Raw genomic sequence first — 19,645 nt, forward strand, 5'->3', positions numbered from 1 at the left:
ACTTCACTCTGTATGACAGACTCTGGGTCCATCCACCTCATTACAAATAGCTCAGTTTCGTTTCTCTTTATGGCTGAGTAACATTCCATTGTATATATGTGCCCCATCTTCTTTATCCATTCATCTGATGATGGACACTTAGGTTGTTTCCATCTCTGGGCTATTATAAATAGAGCTGCAATGAACATTTTGGTACATGACTCTTTTTGAATTATCGTTTCCTCAGGGTATATGCCCAGTAGTGGGATTGCTGGGTCATATGGTAGTTCTATTTGTAGTTTTTTAAGGAACCTCCATACTGTTCTCTCCATAGTGGCTGTACCAATTCACATCCCACCAGCAGTGCAAGAGTGTTCCCTTTTCTCCACACCCTCTCCAGCATTTATTGTTTCTAGATTTTTTGATGATGGCCATTCTGACTGGTGTGAGATGATATCTCATTGTAGCTTTGAAATGCTGGTCTTTAAATAATGCTTTCTTTCCAAACTCAGGAGATTTGTACTTGCTGTTCTCTCTGCATGGAATGCTCTGTCCTGCATCTCCATGGGACTGGTGTTATGGATTGAACAGTGTCTTCCAAAAAAGATATATTGAAATCCTAGCCCCCAGTTAGTGTGTGTGGTAGATGGAAATCAGCATTCAGATCAATAGATTAGCTAATACTGACACCAATACTGACATCAGTGAGAAGGCCCCAGAGGCAGAGTCAACCAGTACAATTACTTAGTAACCAAGAGTTGCAGATTACCGGAACTTTTTAAGGCAGATGACTGAGATAGAGGATTTCCTTTCAGGATGATGGGGCAAAAAAACCATTTACTAAAGAGGAAAAATGTTTTTGAAAGGTTGAGTTTTGTTTTTTTCTTAACAGAGCAATTGGCTAAAGAATTTATAGAAAAGAATTGCTGAAGCAGAAATAGAAAAAAATTGAATTATTTAATTGTAAGAAAATAATATATTTTGACTTTATTTTTCATACATTTATGGTGCAAAAGAGTTATTTCTACCATTTCAGGGATATTAATGTTGCATTAATTTTTAAAACATAATTTGGGCAGAAATTAGAAGTTGCACCTGGTTGCACTCTTATTTGCTAAGGCAATACATCAGGTAGGATTCAGTCACAGGGTCAGAACCACTATGAGTGAAATGAAAAAAAGGATTTATTGAATCATTACGATTTCTAGAAACTGGTGAAGAGTCTCTGGAAGGCTGTTGTCTCTGTTCCTGGAGGTGGGCCTGAAGTTACTCTTAGGTCAGCAGGGCTGAGTGTGAAGTGGGGAGAACCCACATCTGGCCCCCACTGCTTCTAGCCTTAAGTGACCTTCAGAAGAAGCTGAAGCTCTTTACCAGAGGACTGCTCACCTTGCTGAAGTAGGACCAGAGAAGGTGAAGTAGGAGGTGCAGCAGGAGTGGAGGGAGAGCCAGATAAAACCAAATCCAGGTTTAGTAAGCAGAGACTTTATTTGGAAGTGACCAAATTGACCTTACATTTCCCCTCAGCATGGGCTTCCCTGGTGGCACAGTGGTTGAAAGTCTGCCTGCCGATACAAGGGACACGGGTTCGTGCCCTGGTCCGGGAGGATCCTACATGCCACTGAGTGGCTGGGCCCGTGAGCCATGACTGCTGAGCCTGTGCGTCCGGAGCCTGTGCTCCACAATGGGAGAGGCCACGACGGTGAGAGTCCCGCGTACTGCAAAAAAAAAAAAAACATTTCCCCTCAGCTTGACCAAACTTTAGACAGGTTTCTTCCTAACTGTAGATCCCTGACCTCCTCTTTCTTAGATCACTTTACCTTAGGAAACTTGGAATTGTAAACTCTTTCTCTGCTCCTTAGAAACATTCCAACCTCTTGTCAGTTTCACCACCCTGGAAGTGACTTTCTCAAAAACCTGGGGACCATCTGACATGTGAACATCAAAGCAGATAGCATCTGTATCTCCCAGACTTTGTGGGAAGGTAGGAGCCTGACTTTCATGGGCACCAATGAGCAGACAGATGGCCTAGTCACAGAGAAAAATATTTGCAAGCTCAGGAATAACTCAATATGCTGTGCACATCCCATTGATCAGTCTCCCCCACAGCAGCCTCCAGTACTTTTCCACTAGCTCACCCTGGCCCCTAAACACAATCCCACCTTGCGTTTCAGTAGAGTTGAGTTCAGTCTTCTCTCCTATTGCAATATTCTTGAACAAATTCTTCTGTGGCTGTTTAACTTTGTCTGGTGCGAAGTGTGGGAGCTACAGTGACCCCTGGCACCTTACACTGACCTTCAGAAGACAGTGCCTGTTGCTTCCTTTCCACGTTCTGAGTCTCTTGCAAATTTCACTTGTGGCCAACCACACAGGGAAAAGAATTCTGGAAAATACTGTTTCAGCTTGGGTAAATTGATATAGTACAAAATGAAACCAGTGAATAATTGATTACCATTTCTTGTAAGAGTATAGGCTGTTCCTCACTCTTAAATGCACTGATAATAACCAGAAAGACCAGAAAGACTCCAGTTCTATGTAAGGTGTTTTCATCCGTAGTCCCTAACATTGTCCTGCCCCAAATCTTTCCTTTTCATCCCCCCCATTTCTGTCATTGTTTCTACTTAATTCAATATCATTGTCTCCATGTCAGTATAATATTTCTGATAATAAATTACATTACTATTTAATTTACTTACCAAACAGCAGTAGTAATAACTGTGCTGTAGACATTTTCAAAAGTGATTTTCCAGGATGAATCATGTAAAGCTAGTACAAACTGTATGAGGATGATTTTGTTATCCCCATTTTACACATGAGAAAACTGAATCCCAGAAAGTTTAGGTTATTTACTTGTTATCGCTAATAAGTGGCAAAGCCAGTATTGAGACCTGAGAAGTCTGGCTCCAGAGACCAAACTCTTAACCTCTGCACTGTGCTGTCCCCCATGACAGCAGAATGAAAAAGAGAAAATAGAAAGAAAAGAATCTTCTATAGGAAGTGATAAAAACTGAAAGACAGGTTAAGAAAAAGAACTGCAGAGATGAACAATGACACAGAATGATAGTAATCAGAGAAGAAAATGAGGAAGATAGGAATGGAGAATGATAGACAGAAGTCCATACAATCAGAGAGGCAGAAACAAGAGAAAAAATTGTCAAAAAGACAGCAGCACAGAGGCCAAGACATTCAGGTTTTAAAAAAAGTATATTAAATATCCTGCCTATTTGTGAGGTGTGTTATTTTTTTTTCTGAACTGTAAATCCTCAGGAGTAAAAGTTGAAGTATTTTAAATACATTAAAATGGACATATATACACTACCAAATGTAAAATAGATTGCTAGTGGGAAGCAGCCACATAGCACAGGTGGATCAGCTCAGTGCTTTATGTCCAACTAGAGCGGTGGGATAGGGAGGGTGGGAGGGAGATGCAAGAGGGAGGAGATATGCGGATATATGTATATGTATAGCTGATTCAGTTTGTTATACAGCAGAAACTAACACACCATTGTAAGACAATTATACTCCAATAAAGATGTTAAAAAACAACAGCAACAACTAAAACAACTGTTAGGTGAAAACAACTAAACACAGACAAAGGAGTTTATATTTAGACAAATATGATCTATGAATAAGAGTGATGAGGAATAATTTAAAACAAAATGTGGAGAAAAAATGTTAAAATGAGTAGCTTAGCAACAGTAGGTCAGTGACACATTTAAGAAATAATGACAATATTGGCTGTTTGTTGGGAGACCGTAGATTTTTTTTTTTTTAAGTTACTTGGTGTTGTATATGCTAACTAAACTTGGAAAGAGACATGATTTAGAACTGAGTGAGCTGTAGTCTCTAAATTGTCTGCACAAAAGTCCTTACAGTGACACCCTCAGTGTGCTAATTTAAACCGGAAAAATGTACTGATTTCTTTCAGGTCACAGTGGCTGTTAGAAACTTGGGAATCAGTAGACCTGTAAAAAACCTCTATGGAGAAAATGTTCTGGTTCCTTTTTCAGAGCAGGGGAACTCCTGTTTAAACTGTGTTGGAGGATGGTCTGAGATCATCTCCATTTTTTCCACGTGCTTTGTTCCTGAAGCATGGATGTGACTACAGTAAAGTATCAACATCACGAAGCTGGCAGTGTGTGCTACAATCAGTTGTCAGGTGTTCCTGGTTTTGTTCTGCAGATGGCACAGAAGGAATGCGCAGAGATGACTGCCTATTTCCCAAGAGTCTCAGACTAGTTGTTGTACACCTGCATAACTGAAGACTGTTCTGCGCAGTTACTTAAGTTCCCTCATTCCTTCATTTGAACATGCACCAACAATCTTCTTCACACATTTTTGAAGTATAACTGAAGTACAGTGAACTACACACAGTTGATTCTAATTTGCACATCTCGTATTTGTGAATTCGCCTACTTGCTTAAATTTATTTATAACCCGGAAATCAATACTCACGATGCTTTTTCAGTCCTCCAGACATGTGCAGAACAGCAAAACATTAAAAATTTGCCTTCCCTTCATGTTTCAATTCTCAGATTGTCAACAAGTAATTTTTTTTTGGCGATGCATACAGTGGCATCTTGTTCACAATTTTTGTGCTTTTTTTTTTTCGGTACGCGGGCCTCTCACTGTTGTGGCCTCTCCCGTTGCGGTGCTCTGGACGCGCAGGCTCAGCGCTCAGCGGCCATGGCTCACGGGCCCAGCCGCTCCGCGGCATGTGGGATCCTCCCGGACCGGGGCAAGCCCTGTGCTTTTTGTTGGTGATTTTGCTGTTTAAAATGGTCTCCCAGGGCTTCCTTGGTGGCGCAGTGGTTGGGAGTCCGCCTGCCGATGCGGGGGACACGGGTTCGTGCCCCGGTCCGGGAGGATCCCACATGCCGTGGAAAGGCGGGGCCCGTGAGCCATGGCCGCTGGGCCTGCACGTCTGGAGCCTGTGCTCCGCAATGGGAGGGGCCGCGACACTGAGAGACCCGCGTACCGCAAAAAAAAAAAAAAAAAAAAAAAGTAAAATGGTCTCCCAAGCCTAGTACTGAAGTGCTATCTGGTGATCCTAAGTGTAAGAAGGCTGTGATGTGCCTAATGAAGAAAAGATGTTGTTTAGATAAACTTCCTTCAGGCTCTGAGTTCAGTGTTAATGAATCAACAATATGGTACCTCCACAAAAGGAAGAGGAAACTTGCCAATCTGTATCTGAGGTTGCTTTGGAAAGTGCTAAAGTAACATTTATAGGTGGAGCTGTGGAAAATATGGGAAAGTGGCTAAATTTGTGTATTCATGAGATGATGACTGATTTAAAAAAAAACATAGCGGACAGAATTATGCTGAGGCTAAAAGCCAAAGAAATGTACATTTATATTACCTAAGGTCAGGAAAATGTTAAACCCTCCTTGACTAGTGTTGGCTGGCTTGCATGTTTCAAAAGGTGATATCAGGTGTTAAAATGATTAAAGAAAACAATTTAGGTGATACAAACAAACTTTAACACTGCATGAAACAGCAGTTTCCTCTCAAGAGTTCAGAGAGCTGCAAAGTAAGGGGGAAGGGCTGCAAGCTTTTATAGAAAGGCAAGTGTTATAGACCAAAGGGCTCACTGGGACTACGTGCATAGGAGCCACAGCACTATGGCACTGGCTTTTGAGAAAAGACCTTTTTCTTGCGAGGTTGGCTAGCAAGGAGACAGGAATCATGGTTCATATCTCGCTCCCTTATCTGGGGTTGGGTCAAGCTTTTAGGAGTTAGGGGAGGAGCCCTGATGTGTGGACAGGCTGGCGAAGCAGGTTTCCATTGGAGGGTTTTGGCACTTGGCCATCTAGGAGTGGTAAAGGGGCTTCAGCACCTGATCTTCCTGGACGCTGGACCCTTCGCTTTGCGAAGGGGTTCCGGTGTGTAGGCTCCAGTCACGTCCTGGTCCGTTGGCTCGGGGCTGGGAGAAACTTTGGTTTCCGGTGTTAGAGGTCAAAATTTTCTCTTCCGCGCATGCTTGGGCTGCATGACTTGCGGTTTTGTTCTGTTGTCTTGTGAGAAACAGGATGGGACCAGATTTGGAGTGGTTCTGCGGTTACACAAGCGGGAAACAAGGAAGTAGCTGGCTTCAGTTAATTGGTTGGGGTTTCATATCGGAGCTTATTTGCATAGATAAAGGAACAGGAAAGTAAGTATAGAACCTAAAGTTGGCTTGGTGTTTGGGGAGTGTCTGACTGGTTACACTGAGTTTCTAGCCTAGCGGAGTAGCTTTAAGAGCGAAATGAAAATTGTGTAAGTTTCGGTTTGCTGATGAGGTACCCCGGGAAGGAGCGGCTCCATCTTGGGGCTAGAAATTTAACACAAGTGAAAAATGTTAAATTGGTGTGTGAGGTAGGTTTTGTAAATCAGGAGACAGCAGAAGAATTTATTTATTTATTTATTTATTTTTTTTGCCGTACGCGGGCCTCTCACTGTTGTGGCCTCTCCCGTTGTGGAGCACAGGCCCCGGACGCGCAGGCTCAGCGGCCATGGCTCACGGGCGCAGCCGCTCCGCGGCATGTGGGATCTTCCTGGACCGGGGCACGAACCCGTGTCGCCCGCATCGGCAGGCGGACTCTCAATCACTGCGCCACCAGGGAAGCCCTATAGTTGATTTTTAAGACTTATTGTCTCATTTTAAGTGCTACGTTTTTCTTTTTCTTTTCTTTTTTTTGGCGGTATGTGGGCCTCTCACTGTTGCGGCCTCTCCCGCTGCGGAGCACAGGCTCCGGACGCGCAGGCTCAGCGGCCATGGCTCACGGGCCCAGCCGCTCGGCGGCATGTAGGATCTTCCTGGACCGGGGCACAAACCCGTGTCCCCTGCATCGGCAGGCGGACTCTCAACCACTGCGCCACCAGGGAAGCCCCACTGCAGAAGAATTTTAAAAATACCTTCTAAGTTTTACACAAGAGGAAGGTTATGTGAGAGAACAGGTTTTCAGTGCTGATGAGACAGGATTATTTTACAAGGATTTTGGCAAATGAACGTGTATTACACAAATGACATATTGGTTGATGAAAATGTTGACTGGAGAGGCTCACAGGAACCTAACTCTATTTCCCCAGGAGCAATAGTTGTATTTTCTAATTCAGTATTTACAACAACTATATAGAACGTAACTACCGTGTATAAAAAGCACTGACTGTATATTTAAAGTATACAGATTGATCCATTTATATACATACACATATCATAGCTACAAGATGATGAGCGTTTTCATCACAATCTAAAGTTTACTTGTGCCCCATTGCAATCAATCCATCCTGTCCTCCACCACGTGCTCCAGAAAATCACTGAATTGTTTTTTGAATCTTTAAATTAGTTTTAGACTTTTATATAAATGTAATACACTCTTTAAAAAAGTTTGACTCATTTTACTCAGCATAATGGTTTTGAGATTTTTAAGTGTTATTTTTCCATTGCTGAGTACTGTTCCATAGAATGCATATACCATTCCTCTGTTCATGGACATGCATACTGATTTCAGTTTTTTAGCTGTTACAACTAAAGCTGCTATAAACACTTTGTGCAAGTGTTGTGTGGACATATGTGTTTGTATCTTTTGGTTAAATAGCTAGGACTGTAATGTCTGGGTCAGGTGGAAGTGTAGATTTAATTTTTAAGAATTAATTTTAACCGCTAGTATCTCACTGTGGTTTTAATTTGCATTTCCGTGATAACCAATAATGTTGAACATCTTTTCATGTACTTTTGCTCATATATACGCCTTTCTAAAGTGACTTCACATGTTTGTTTTTCTAAATGCGTCGTTTGTCTTTTTATTATTAAAGTTTAAGAGTTCATTGTATATTCCAGTTACAATTCCTTTGTCTGATACATGTGTTGTGACTATTTTCTCTCAGTTTGTGTCTCGTCCTTTTGTTTTCCAAAAGTTTTAAATTTTGATGGAATCTAATTTATCTATTTTTTTTATGTTTTGAATTTTTAAGTTCTCTCTAAAATATCTTCACCTACCCCAAGATGGCAGATTTTTTTTCCTACAACTTTTTCTAGAATTTTATAGTTTAAGTTTTACATTTAGGTCTATAATCCATTTTGAGTTACATTTCATGTTTGGTATGAGGCAAGGATCAATGTTCACCTTTTTCCATATAGATATCCAGTTGCTCCAACATTATTTGCTGAAAAGACTTTCCTTTCCCCACTGAATTGCCCTCTTTGTTAAAAAAAAAAAATCGGCTGTATATGTATGTGTCTATTTCTAGACAATATCTGTTCTATTCATTTATTTGGTTATCTTGTTTTCAATACCATACTGTCTTGATTATTATAACTTTGTAGAAAGTCTTGGTTTCAGTTAAGTCCTGAAATGTTGTTATTTATTTACTCTTTTATTTTTGGCCATTCTAGATCCTTTGTATTTTTCTATAAATTTTAGAATCTTCTTGTTGATTTCCACAAAAATAGAAAGTTCACTGGATTTTTTTTAAAACGTCTTTATTGGAATATAATTGCTTTACAATGGTGTGTTAGTTTCTGCCTTATAACAAAGTGAATCAGCTATACATATACATATATCCCCATATCTCCTCCCTCTTGCATCTCCCTCCTACCCTCCCTATCCCACCCCTCTAGGTGGTCACAAAGCACTGAGCTGATCCACCTGTGCTATGTGGCTGCTTCCCACACACTATCTGTTTTACATTTGGTAGCATATATAAGTCCGTGCCAGTGTCTCACTTCGTCCCAGCTTACCCTTCCCCCTCCCAAATACCATATGCTAACACATATATATAGAATCTAAAGAAAATAAAAAATGGTTTTGAAGAACCTAGAGGCAGGACAGGAATAAAGACATTGGATGTTTTTATTGGAAATATGTTGAATGTATAGAGCAAATGTATATTTGTTTGCTAGGGCTACCATAACAAAGTACCACAGACCAGGTGGCTTAAATAAAGTGATTTATTTTCTCTCAATTCTGGAGGGTAGATTTTGAGATCAGGCTGTCTGCAGGGTTTGCTTCTTCTGAGGCCACTCTTCTTGGCTTGTAGATGGCCATCTTCTCTCTGTGTCTTCACATGGTCTTCCTCTGTACGTGACTATGTCCAAATTTCCTCTTCCTTTAAGGATACCAGTCATGTTGGATTAAGACCCACCTTAATGACTTTATTTTGTCCTAACAACCTTTTAAAGACCCTATGTCCAAATACAGTTACATTCTGAGGTTTTGGGCGTTGGGACTTAAATATATGAATTTTAGGAGGGCACAATTCTCTCTATAACAAAATGTATCACATTTTCTGGCTGTTTAAAAATTTTTTTCAGTTATCTTTTACTTAAGCAGTTTGGTTATAAAGTGTCTATGTGTAGTTTTTTTGCATTTAATTCTGTTTAGTGTTCACTTAGCTTTATATCTTTCATCACATTTGAGAAATTTTTGGTTTTGATTTCTTCAAATATTTTTTTCTGCCCAGTCTCTTTCTCCTCTCCTAATATTTCAATTTTCCTCAGTTAGGCTTTTTGATATTTTTCTCACAGGTCTTTGAGGCTCTGTTAATTTTTATTTCCAATATTTGTTCCCTGTCCTTCAGATTGAATAATTTCTATTGACTGTCTTCAAGTTCACTGATTTCTTTCTTATCCGTTCTGTTCAGCTCATCCAGTAAGGTTGGTTTTGCTTTTTGTGTGTTTTGTTGTTGTTGTTTGTAGTTGTTTTACTTTAGATACTGCATTTTTTTTTTTTTTTTTTTTTTTTTGGCGGTACGCAGGCCTCTCCCTGCTGTGGCCTCTTCCGTTGCGGAGCACAGGCTCTGGACACGCAGGCTCAGTGGCCATGGCTTACGGGCCCAGCCGCTCTGCGGCACGTGGGATCCTCCCGGACTGCGGCACGAACCCATGTCCCCTGCATCGGCAGGTGGACTCTCAACCACTGCAGCACCAGGGAAGCTCTGCATTTTTAACTTACATTACCAGTTGGGTTTTTGTTATAAGATCTATTTATCTGAGAATTCTTTTCATTGAATTCAGTGCCTTTTATGTGTTTTGGGAGCATGGTAACAATCACTGCTTTAAAAATCTGTGTCAGGCATTGTTCTTTCTGAGTGATCTCAGGGCTGGCATTTGCTGATAGTCTTTTCCCTTGAGAATTTTCCACATTTTACTGATTTTTTTATACACTGAGTAATTTTCAATGGTGTCCTAAACACTGTGAATATTAAGTTCTATAGGCTCTGGGTCTTGTTATAATCCTCTAGAAAATGTTGATGTGTTTGTTTTAGGAGCAGTCAATCCGGTTAGGTTCAGACCTTAAGTTCTCTTTGTTTCTGTGGGTGGTGGTTCAAATCTCAGTCCAGTCCTCAAAGCCTTTGCTACACTGGTTTGGTTCTGTGCCACACAGGCATAGCTCAAGGGTGAATCTGAGGCTTGTGACAATTCATGCTCACAATTAGTGGATTCTCTTCTCCAGTTCTCTTTTCTTCATGATTCCCCCTCCCCTCCAACCTGCAGAGGCTACTCTGCTGGTTTTGGAAAGATGGGGTTTCTATAGAGTTTTAGTTACTTGCTTAGGTTACTTTTCAAACTTTTAGCTTTCCTTCATAATCTGCCCATTTTCCTTTATTTTTCTAGATTCTTCAGGTAATTATTTTGCCTTTCATCTATAGCTTTCAGTTGTAATCAGTGTGAAGGGTGAGTTATAGTGTGCTTAAGCCACCATGCCATAACAGCAACTCCAGCTCAACAGCTTTGAGAAAATATTAAAGAACTAAGCCTTCTAGCATTCTGGATCACCCTTTATTTAATATCCAAATAAGATAATTTGAGATTCTATCAGTCCTATGTATTGTAGAATATTTTCATAACATTTATGTAAATTTCTAGGTGTCTTACATCCTCCTACAGTCTTCACTGTGGCCTACTTTACCCAGTCATCAGTTCCCAACTGTTACTCTTGATGCAAGTGTCTATTGTCTGCACACTGGCTATGTTCCCTTCTTTTTGGCTCAAAGCTACCACTCCCTCTTTGAATCCCTCTACTTTGCCCAGATTTCTCATTTCTCTGTTCTATTTACCAATCCTCAACACCTCATACTATTTTTACATTCTTAGTATTCTTATACATAGCAATTATGTCTCTACCTGTGCTTCTGAAACACGTCCAAATACTCACTAATATGTTCTACTCTGCAAGGAGCCATCCATTTTTGGTCTCTACCTCTGACAAAGAACCAGGGAATGAGTTTTAAAATTATGTATTTTTCCTTTCACCTATTTGAGATCAACTCTAAAGCAAGGGTCTTAAAACAACCAGAGAAAATTCTATGAAGTGATACTGTGAGGTGATTTCCCATTGTTCTATATTATAGGCACTAGGGCAGGCACTGGGTCTAGGTTTGGGGAGGGGGAAAAGAAAGGATGCATATGACCAAACTCACATTTGTTTTCTTCCTCTTCCTTCCTCAGTCAAATTGTTTTCCCAGTGAGTTAGTTGCACGTTATCAATTGTGATATTACATGTTAAATCTTATAATAGAACTGTAGAAAAAGTGCTACAGTTGAAAATTTGTGACACTTTGAGGGACTTGGGAAACTTTCACAAAGGAGTGTGTTGATGGATGTTAAGACTTCTGGAGAATTTTGAGGATGTAAAACAGTTTACCAGATGGATAGGGAAGAAAAATAAGTATAATACAAGGCAAGTAGTCTGGAGGTGACTGGAGTTTAAGGAGTGGAATGAGATGAAGATGGGAAGAGAGGTTAAGTTCAAATTGCTCATGGCTTTGAATGCATGCTATGGAATTTCCACTTTATTATATAGGCAAAAGTGTTTATGTTTGGGTTACCCTTTCAAGTCTGTTGCTCATAGGAATCTCTAAACAACATCACGTAAAACAAAGACCATACCCACTAACTATTCTGATTTTCAGTATTGCATGTATAGTTATATCAGAAATGTCCTTAGCACAGAGTGTCAAGCTTAAATGATTAGGCGGAAATCTGGCACTATTTCTTCATTAATTTGTCTAGGAAACTGGCAACATGAAATTGATCACAGTGAATCTGAAAGATGATATATAAAACTGGAAGGAAAAATGATGATATACTTTGGGCTTTAGAATCTTAGTAAGAAAAATATTTTAACCAAAAATGAAAATCTTAGAGATCATCCAGGATAATGCCTCCAGTTTTCTGTTGTGACAGCTAATGTCTAACAGGAAGTTGTACCTTTTGACCACCTTCAGCTGTCTTCTTCTTGTTCTCCAACAAATGTAATTTTGATCTGGCATTTGTGTGCTCAAGTTCAATACCAAGTCTTTCTCTCTTGAGACGTTGTGGTGATTTTCTTTGAAATTTCAAAGTCTGCAGCCTGCTTTGTATCAAGCAATACCTCTTTTCTGTTGGGAGCTATATGACACCCCCTCAGCTTTCCCCTCCAATAGTATACCTCCAGTGCCTCTTAGCTGAGGAGTCTCTTTGACAGAGTCTCTTTGAAGTGGTGACCCTAAAGGCAGCGTCCACTTACATGATCACATCTGGACCATGGAAAACCCTCCTCCACTCCATCTAATCAGTGGAAATACAACTCGTTTCCAGTGTGGTCATCTCTTGACAGTTTTAGCTATATTAGTCAGAGTTCTCCAGAGAAACAGAACCAACAGGATGTTGGTTATAGTACATAATAACTGTATTATATAGATAGGTATATAGAGAGATAAAGGTGTAGATATGTAGATCTATAGATATATAGGTTTATTGTAAGGAATTGTCTCATATCATTATGCAGGCTGAGAAGTCCCAAGATCTGTAGTCAGCAAGCTGCAGACCCAGGAGAGCTGATGGTGACAGTTCCAGTCTGAAAGCCAGCAGCCTCAAGACCCATGAAGAGCCAAAGTTTCAGTTTGAGTCTGAAGGCAGGAAAAAAAATAAAACAATGTCCTTGTTCAAGACATCAGGCAGGGGGAGGTCTCTCTTACTCACAGGAAGATCTGCCATTTTTTTGTTTTGTTTTGTTGTGTTTTGTTCAGCCTTCAAGTGATTGGATGAAGGCCACCCATATTAGGGAGAGCAATCTGCTTTACTCATTCTACCTGTTCAAATGGTAATTTTATTTCAAAACACCCTCACAAATATACTTAGAATAATGTTTGACCAAATATCTGGGCAGCCTGTGGCTCAGTCAAGTTGACACATAAAATTAACCTTCACATTAGCTATCTCTCTTTTACATTACATTTCCCAGGCATAGGGCAAAACCTGGTCTTCTACGTTTCATGAGTATTCCACATTTCGTGAAATATATGTGAGCTGTATAAATAGTTCTTTTACAGCCCTTTTCACTTGACATGGAGTGAGGGTGAAGTATCTATTTTTCCTCCTGCATGAGATGGATAGGAAAATGCCATAGAACCCCAATCATTTTCTCTGGTAAAAGCTTCTCTTTTAGCTCATCAGGCTCAATTGTTTTATATCATTGAAGTTCTGTTGAGCTTCAGGTCGCAAGCTTTTGATTATTTCTTTTCATGGGCTGAATTGTATTATCCTCCCCAAATTCATATGTTGAAGTTCTAAAGCCCCCCCGCCCCACCCCGCCAAGTACCTTAGAATGTGACTGTATTTGGATATAGGGTCTTTAAAGATGTAAAATGAGGTCATTAGGGTGGACCTTAACCCAACAAGACTGATGTCCTTGTAAGAAGAAGAAATTTGGACACAGACATGTACAGAGGGAAGACAGTGTGAAGATAAGGTAGAAGATGGCAATGTGCAAGTTGAAGAGAGTGACCTCAGAAGAAACCAATCCTGCCGATACCTTGACCTTGGAAACTAGCCTCCAGAATTGTGAGAAAATAAGTTTCTATTTATTATTTAAGCCACCCAGTCTGTGGTACTTTGTTATGGCGGCCCAAGCAAACTAGTATATCTCCTTTTCAGGTCTTGCTTAGATGGTCTAGCAAATCTAGTTTGAACTACTGCCTCTTATTATTTTGTACTTGGCCTTTGAAGCCTTTAGCAGAATCCAAGCAAGGAAGAATCTCATTTTAAGATTATTACTATATGTTTCATATCCTTTTGAGTTTGCTATGTCCATATCCCATTTTTTTAAATCTCTGAACTTGTTTCAACTAACCTAGTCTTATAAAATTTCAGATTTATGATCATATGTTCTAAGAAGCCCAAACCATTTGGAGCATATCACCACTTTGAATGTTGCTTTCTGTTTAGAAAACATTAAATTTTGATAGAATGTCAATGGAGAAAAGATTTTTTAAATGGCCTCTTAAAGTACAAATGTGATCCTGTTTCACTCTCCAAAAGGGAATAAAATGAATGAGTCAATGCTTCTGATGATTGTCATTCGAAATGGAACCCATATTTTCTTCCATGTCCTAAGTGGAACTTGCTTGGATAAATAAGTTTAATGATGATAAGGCAGACATAGCACAATCCAGAAGACATTTCTGTTATTGCTTACATCTAAAGGGTAATGTGTCAGGACATCAGATGTCTCTGTAAGTATAGAAGTCTGGGAGTTAAAGGCTTAAGCAAAATAAATAATACAAGAGAGAATACTGAATGAAATATTTTTGTGGTGTAACATTAAATCAACACTCTATCAGAACTTCGTTAGCACATAATTCATTTATCCTCAGTTGTAAAACATAACAATGCTTCTAAAAATATACAGCTGTGTGACACCTCTCATTTGGTCTCATAATGCCATACATTGAGGTATGGTCAGTAAGTAGTTATAACATAGAAATTTAAGTTTATCTCTACAATAAAGTACATAAATTCATTGATAATACATACTTTGGTTGACACCTTATGTAGTTCTTCAAGAAAACTATTAAATTGGAAACAAACAGTATCTAAGAATTAACATTTGCAGCCAGAATAATTCTTCATCAGTATTCCTAAATTGTGTACCTTTTCATATTCTTGCTTTATTCAGAAAGCTTAATGAAATCCAGTGTGTAGAACATGTTCAGAGGGTCTGCAATTTGTCAGATACTCTCATATTTGTCTCCTCACAGTGCACAGACTTCTGTAAACATGCAGTCTTCACAGATTCTTTTTGTCAAGAGCTTATTGGAAACAGAAATCTGTTCTGTCTACTAAATGTGAGGAACTGAGTTTCAAGTTCTGGCACAGCTAAGCTGTCAACAAATTGTAATGATTAGGCTGATGTCCAATTTTCTAATATTGACCTGGTTATTTGGAATCCTAATAAAGTAAAGTAGCAATGACAACTATAGCAAAAGGCATGCTTTGGACACCTTTATGTTTTGTGGGCACCCATATCAGTTTTCTGTGGCAACATGTAATATTTACTTTATTACCTGTGATGTGTTAGCACCAGGTTCCTGACAACTAACAGACTCTCAAACCTGAGGCATTGCATTGCCTGGGAAATCAGGCACTCAGGCTCCAGTCTTCAGAACTCACATTTCCCACTTTAATGAAAAGTTTAAATGCTGTGGGACCTGTGAAAATAGTTCAAATAATATTCGTAAGAAAACCTTTCTGATTCAAGTTGGAAGCAGCTGAATTTTCTCCTAGAAGCTTGGGGTTAGGAAAGGATAGCAAGTGGTTTCTAGTTAACTCTGTCCCTTCAGGGAAGACTGACTTTAAAGAACACATAGACATTTCAAACTATATCTTCATGGTTTCTTTTAAACTTTACATCCCCTCTGTTTAAAAGGTAATTCTTCAGTTTTTTTGTAAACTGGATGTCAGCTGAATCCACCCAGTTGGTTGAGATTTAAGCAAAAACCATGAATGCCCATGCTGCATACAGTGCAGACTGTCTCTAAATTTCTGTGGGTTTCCAGGGGATTACAGCCTTGTGGTTCCTTCTGACTTTGAGTTCCTACTTATACTGACCTCTTATTATCATTTCTGTTCCCTTGTTTACATCACACTGAACTATCCCCATACCTAATCTGTTTTCCTTAATTTCCCACAAACCACCTGATAAATCATTTCTACATGCAGTAGGCTTTACTGAGATTATAGGGCAATGGAAGGAATTTTATGTTGCATCTCTGCAAATTATCCTATCCTAAAAAATCCTTTGTCTATTTGCTACTGGGAATTTTTCACTGGCTGTGTTTTACTGGTACATCATTTAAACTACCCCTTCACCATGGTGCTTTCCCCACTGTTCCCCCTTTTGCCCGCTTCTAGCTTTTGGTGTTTACCTTTTGCAAAATTGCTCAAAACCAGGTTTCTTCCCTTCAGCCTAGTTTCCCTCACCCTGTTTAGCTCAATTCCCCTAACTTTTCTTTGGGACTCTGTTTTCATATCCAAAGACCTATTAACGTTTCTGGTAAAAGGAAGTGTCACCACTCTCTTGCCCTTTAGCAGACCCAAATGTTGGATGGTCTTTTCTTCCTCATTCCACTATAGTCATGTTAAGTTAGCAGAAACTAAGACAATATTTTTGGACATTATTTAAGATGTATATTTAGAAATATTTAGACAATATTTCAGAAGTATATTTTAGAAATATAGACAACATATATCCCCAAAGATGGCCACGGCTATGTTCAGTCAGCTTTGGTTTAAAATTATCAAAGATCATGGTACATTTGAAACTTAATTTGAATTTTCTCTTCCGGTAAAGAATAAATATCTGCTACCATCTTTTTTAGACTGGATTTCACCAATGTGGGCATTTAATTTTTAGGCAAGACTTCTGGAAAAGGGAAGATTAGAAATAGTTCTAAATCTTTTCTAAGTGATTATGTATTAGATACACTAGTCTTTTAAGTTTGAGTAAGAGCATAGTTAAATACTATTGAATTATTTTCCAATTGCTGGCCCAAAGAATTGCCAGTGCAAGAATAGTTCCAGTGAATATTTCAAAACAAGCTAAAACATGTGCTTCTAGTCATCTTTTGAGATGTTCTGAGAACATCTTTTTAACTATGATTATTTCCAAGCCAAAGGTAGAAATGCACTGCTACATATGAAAGTATTGCACAGATTCAGGCCTCCAGGTTCTCAGTAAATTTTCAATGGCTCTGAAAGGGAAGGCATGAAGCTTCTCCACTTGTTTCATGGTTGGTTATCTCAGTTGGTGATTTTTTTCCCTTGTTTATTCATTTATTTGTTTCCCTTCTTTTTCCTAAAAATATTATATTGCAAGATGACATAAATTAGACATGAGAAAGAAGAGGCAAAGAACAAACAAAGAAATAAAGGGCAAGGAACAAAGAAAATAGAGGCAGGGAACAGAAGAGCACATACAATGAAATAGGAATAAGGCTTGAACAAAATGACAAAATATCATACTACAAAGTCTTAAAGGTATGTATACCAAGAAGTTGGTAAGAAATGGTAATTCGAGATAGTTCATTTGGCTTTGTTAACGTAGGGGTAGGGCCATAGTTTACAGATTTAATCCCAACTAGGTGCTCACAAATTTGTTCTGATTGTTATGTCAGGGTTACCCTTATGTTAGTTTAGAGAGACTCTTTTGATAATGGCATATGCAGAAGCTTAGAGGGAAGAATGCAAAGAAAACCTCCAAATATGTTATCTTTCTGGAATATCTTCATGGTGTTCACATTTATTGGAAAGAGTACTAGCGATGCTTTCTTTAGGGAAAGCCCAAGACATCACATGATAAAACTGTGAGTGGTAGAAAGTCTTTGCAAACTCTTAAATTCAATAACTTCCGGGTAGGAATATACTTTGAGTCATGTAAAAAGAAAGTTACTTTGCTTTTTTGAGTGAGTCTGTCGATATCTTTGAAGTGATTTTGTGATGTTTTTCTGTGAGTCCCACTAACATTGGCTTTCTAGAGCTTTGGAGCCAAAGAGAAGTTGTTGTTCAAATTAAGGGGGTAAAAGATTTGAAAGAAAAGAGGAATTAAATGTTTTTGACATATGTACTTGTCTGATAGCTGTAGTAGTCAAAAATATGTTAAATTAACTATTGATAAAATAAAATGGAAAAACAGGATATGTATGTGATTGTGTGTGTATGTGTGAGTCTGTATTTGATGAATTAAATGCTGTGTTTACATACTATGGGATGGATATGTATATGATATTTTATCAGATCATTTTATGATCATTTATCAATCATTTTATTATTATTATTTTTTAACATCTTTATTGGGGTATAATTGCTTTACAATTGTGTGTTTCTGCTTTATAACAAAGTGTATCAGTTATACATATACATATGTTCCCATATGTCTTCCCTCTTAAAATGATTATTTTCATAGGGAACCACTGCAGAAGAATTTAGTATAACTTAAAATTTAACACACATATTTTCAAATATAACTGGGCTCTGATTTTTAGATAAAAGTGTATCAGATAATACAAAGTATGATCGTATGATCGAGTCTTTTCTCTTTGTGTTTAAAATACTGCTTCTTAAAGGGACTATAACAATTAAGAATGTGTGGGGATTCAGGAAAAGTGTGTTTGCATGAATTGGTGTAGAAAATAGCTTTATTTTTTTAAAGGACAAGACTAAGAATGGCCTAAATCTTTAATATTTCCTTATCTACTAGCTTTAGTAAATTATTGAAATCCAATTTTGATTTCTTTTTTTAAGAAATTTAGCATCTATTGGCCAAAGCTTGGCTCCTCTAATTGCTAATATTATAAACTTGGCCAATTTATATGACCTCTATGTCTGTATTAACTCAACTGTAAAATAAAGATGAAAATAGTACCTATGTGGTGAGGTTACAGTGGAGATTAATGAGAATGCCTGAAAGAGTACCAAGTACCAGCTGCATAAATGTTAGTTACTATTATTACTTTGTTACTTAAATGAAAGATGAATTCATATGATGTTTTAGGTACTTTCTTGGGAAACATGCTATGAGATAATGTGTGTTTGGTGTAATCCAGCTCCAGAGGAAACACCTTTGGTGCCTCCTGATGTACCTTGTAAGACTGAAGCGTAATTAGTTTATTTTTGGACCAAGAGTTTTCTAAGACTGTTGACTATTTACCTGTTCTAAATTTGCACTCTTCCTATGAATGTAACCAAGGGGAATGATTTTCCTTTATATATCACAGACTAATGAGAATCTATTGACCCTGTTTATCAATATCATTCTTAAAATCTTTCCTCTGCCATGCTGTCCTTCACCTTGGATACAGTTGGAGCATTTCATGTAATACATTATTCTGTTTCTTGTTTTATAGCCTACATGGGGATTTGGTTTATATATTTTTTGTGTATGTGAAATTCACTGGAATTTCAATTAAACATTTAAAACAAACAATTCCAATTCTAAAAGTTATATAAACTGGTGTGCCTTAGACTCTACTGTAGGGATTGTATCACAGGCAGAGAAAGAAGAATTTCATTGAGATTCTGTTTCATGTAATAACAAAGCACTGTCTTAGTGGTAGGAAGAGCAGCAAAGAAATATATTGTATTCAATTTCAGCTTTTGTAGGCTTCAGTTTTTATCAGCTAATGTAGAAAATTTACAACGAAGTTGCTTTGAATCCTTATTTGTTTGTTAATTTATTTACTTTTACATAGGCAACAGGAAGGCTGTATTTAGTATATACTATTAAAAATATTGACTCAGTTTAGCAATCAATGGAAATCTTAAACTCTTCATAAATTATTTAATAGGATAAATTTTAGAGCCAATAAATAGATAGATAAATAATCTTTTAATACCACATTGCAATTACAAAGATAATATTTTTTTCTATTC

The 19,645-nt window shown here is 38.2% G+C and overlaps 1 long non-coding RNA gene across 2 annotated transcripts; it reads right to left on the minus strand.

Annotated features, from left to right (window-relative positions):
- Positions 1-1,665: 1,665 nt before the first annotated feature.
- On the minus strand, positions 1,666-5,885 carry LOC113611057 (uncharacterized). 2 transcript variants are annotated; one of them, XR_003429341.1, is made up of 3 exons: positions 5,813-5,885; positions 2,139-2,369; positions 1,666-2,004 (listed from the first exon to the last, which is right to left on the minus strand). It is a non-coding gene; the product is annotated as an uncharacterized LOC113611057 (long non-coding RNA). The 2 variants fall into 2 exon arrangements; XR_003429342.1 differs by having other exon boundaries at positions 2,139-2,359; positions 5,813-5,882.
- Between the last annotated feature and the right edge of the window lie 13,760 nt (positions 5,886-19,645).

Source organism: Aethalodelphis obliquidens, unplaced genomic scaffold (assembly GCF_003676395.1).
Source record: "Aethalodelphis obliquidens isolate GAN/ISIS:26980383/991018 unplaced genomic scaffold, ASM367639v1 scaffold67, whole genome shotgun sequence".
Taxonomy (NCBI): domain Eukaryota; kingdom Metazoa; phylum Chordata; class Mammalia; order Artiodactyla; family Delphinidae; genus Aethalodelphis; species Aethalodelphis obliquidens.